General features: G+C 35.7%; 1 non-coding gene across 1 annotated transcript; it reads left to right on the top strand.

Moving 5' to 3' along the window:
- Positions 1-287: 287 nt before the first annotated feature.
- On the top strand, positions 288-394 carry LOC116134821. The gene has a single exon (XR_004128808.1). It is a non-coding gene; the product is annotated as a small nucleolar RNA R71 (small nucleolar RNA).
- The last annotated feature ends 3,104 nt before the right edge of the window (positions 395-3,498 follow it).

The following is a 3,498-nucleotide window of genomic DNA, read 5'->3' as shown; positions in this document are numbered from 1 at the left end:
GAGGTGCTTGAATAGAATTTACCTGCATACTTCCCAACTATTTCTGAAGTGCCGTGAGTTGGGTTGAGATGGCTGTGAAGGCATCAACTTCATGAAGACCTGTAGATTTTCTTGATATCACTCTCTCATTTGGTCTTTGATAGTTGTTGCTTGCCAAAACCTCAAGCAACTCATAAGCCTCCTCTGGTGTCTTATTCTGCAAGGCTCCTCCTTATGTTGCATCTACCATGGTTTGCATTTTACCCATCATTCTATTGTAGAATGTTTGGACTTGAAGCCAAACTGGCAACCCATGGTATGGACATTTCCTCATCAATTCCTTGTACCTCTCCCAAGCCTCATACAATGACTCGGATTCATCTTGTATAAATGATGTGATATCATTTCTCAGTTTTGCTGATTTTGCTGAAGGAAAGAACTTGGTCAGGAATTTATGTGCTAGATCATTCTATGTTGTGATAGTTCCCGATGGTAGTGCCATTAACCACCCCTTAGCTTTATCCCCTAATGAGAATGGGAATAACTTCAACCTAATAGCGTCATCTAACACTCCGTTCGACTTGAAGGTGTCACAAATTTCCAAGAAGTTTGCAATATGCTGATTCGGATCTTCCTTCGAATCACCATTGAACCTTATCGACTGCTGAATCATCTGGATGATTGCAGACTTAATTTCAAAGGTATTGGCTTGGACTGCTGGTCTCGTAATGCTCGAACCACTGCCATTAACCATGGGAATTGAGAATTCCCTTAGTGTCCTATTTTCTGGTTCTGCCATCTCTACAACTATTTCTTCTGGTTCAATTGTAGCTTCTCTTTCTCTTCTTTCTCTGTTTAGTCTTCGAGTCGTTCTTTCAATCTCAAGATCAACAGGAACCACTGGCTGACGTCTTGCTCTTCGCATGAACTGCATAGACACTAGCAAGAGCAAAATCACACCAAACAAAGAAAAAAAAAACAACTAAAAATTAAGTAAAAAATATAGACCAACAAAATGATAGAATAATAAAAGTAGAAATACAAAAAAAAAAAATAAAAAGTAAACAGCAAAAGAAAAAAAAAAAAAAAAACACTCCAATCTAGCCAACACAAGAAAATTTTAATGTTAACATAGAACTCAATCCCCGGCAACGGTGCCAAAAACTTGATGTGTGTTTCCTACAACATGCAAATGTAGCAAGTATACTAGTCGCACAAGTAATAGAGTGATGAGTGAGTATCGTTCCCGCGAGGATTGTTGCTAAGCACTAAGTTTTCTACCATTTTCAAGTTGAAGCAATCGAATTCTTTTGGATTAAAGGGAGCAATTTAAACTATAACTAAAATAAAATTTACTAAAATAAAAGTAAACTATGAAAGCAAGATTAAAAATATGGATAAAATCAATTCAAACAAACGGGTAGGGTCTTGACTTCATTCGGACTCTATGGGTTAAACCTAAAGAATTAGACTAAATTCATATTTACATGCATTGATTGTAAATCGAACTCTCTAAAGTGTCCAACATACCTTCTCATGCTATGTTTTCCTACTCTTCCCTATTAACCTTCCGCACCCAACAAATTGAAATTTAATAAAACTGAGCTCATTAAGCACAAGAATCCTAGATTGATTTCATTGGTTCTTGAATCTATCTCTAGCATCCAATACTACAATGGTGAATACCAAGAAGCCTAACATGATTCATTTCTCAATCTCATCATGTTCATCAAATATAAACAGTAAATTCAAAGTATTCACACAATCAATCAAGTTCATATGAAAATAAAATCATTCAATCAATTAACCCATGAAATTCAGAACTACAATCAAAACCCTAACCCAAATTGCCTACAGCAAGCACCCATGTGTCACACTAGGTTGTCGGCAAACAACCTTGACAAGCGAGATCAGTCACTGCCTTTCAACAAGGTCGTTCAACACTATGATAGCCTTGCTGTGTTATCTGTGTCCTTGGTCAGAATAATACTAAGGCTACGATCATTTTTAGAATGGGCACCATATGTGCTCATAGGGTTCTCACTATCAAGATTTGAAACACTTGATACCCTCGTCACGGTTCTACCATCCTAAGGACATATATCAATGCGCGCAATTATGATTTACATGATATAAAAGAAAATTGCCTTTTATTGATTAATAAACATTATTACAAAGAGTCAATTTTACAGTAATTAATTGGCTCTAGGGCACTAACTCTAACATAATTTACTTGTTGAACTTGCTAATGAGGGCCTAGGTGTAGTAATTTCTTCAATCCTAGGGTTGTGATGATTTTTATTAGTAATTATGGGTTGATTTTTTATAATCCATAAATTATACAGTTTTTATATGATCTTTTTGTCGGATTTCAGGTACTTTCCAGTGCATTTTTACCTGAATTGGTGCTTAATTCCTTACTTTTCGTGTTTCAGGTTAAAATGGACTTTTTGAGCGAATAAAGACAAAACTGGATAGTTTTGACTCAGAATTGAGCGGATTTCAGAAGATAGGAGAGTTCCGGAGCAGGACAACGCACGATGAAGCTTGTTTCCAAGGAANCATCCAGCAAATTGAAGGTTAATAAATCTAAACTCATTAAGCACAAGAATCCTAGATTGATTTCATTGGTTCTTGAATCTATCTCTAGCATCCAATACTACAATGGTGATTACCCAAGAAGCCTAACATGATTCATTTCTCAATCTCATCATATTCATCACATATAAACAGTCAATTTAGAGTAATCACACAATCAATCAAGTTCATATGAAAATAAAATCATTCAATCAATTAACCCATGAAATTCCGAACTACAATCAAAACGCTAACCCAAATTAGGTTAGTTCATGTCTAAATCAATAAAACAATTAAAAGAAATGAAAAATTCCAACTTCAACATCATGGACACAAGAGAAAAGGAAAAGAATGTCCCCAATTGATGAATCCACTGGTTTCACCTCGAATCTTCACACTTTGTTTAATCCAAAATCACTCAAAAATAAATCTAAGAAAATGGAAAAAACTGCTATCTATCTCTCCACGAATGCCCTAAACAAAAAGACTAAGTATTTCTTTTATACCTCGCCCAAAATCCTAAAACTTAGCCTAAAAATGAAACTGTGCGTTTTACAAAAACTGGAAAATGCAGACTTCGCCGTGGCGAAGAAGGAATCTTGCCGTGATAACAAAGGAGCTGAATCTGGTGTGTGATTGGCTCATTTCGCCGCGGCAAAGGACTACCTTCGCCGTGGCGAAGCTTCCTGAAGAATTCTGAAATTACAGAATTGCCCTACGCTTGCTTTTGAGTCCAGAAACTCCAAATCTGTCTTTATTAGCTCAAAATGTCCATTTTAACCTGAAACACGAAATGTAAGGAATTAAGTAGCAATTCAGGCAAAAATAAACTAAGAAGTATCTAAAATTCGGCCTAAAAGCTTAAATAAACTAGTATAATCCACGAATTATCAATAATTCTTTCTAAATTCACATGTTTAAATGCAATTATGCGATATGGAA

The sequence above is a fragment of the Pistacia vera genome, unplaced genomic scaffold, assembly GCF_008641045.1.
Source record: "Pistacia vera cultivar Batoury unplaced genomic scaffold, PisVer_v2 Contig291, whole genome shotgun sequence".
NCBI classification, from domain to species: Eukaryota; Viridiplantae; Streptophyta; class Magnoliopsida; order Sapindales; family Anacardiaceae; genus Pistacia; species Pistacia vera.
This window is presented reverse-complemented; position numbering and strand designations above follow the sequence as displayed.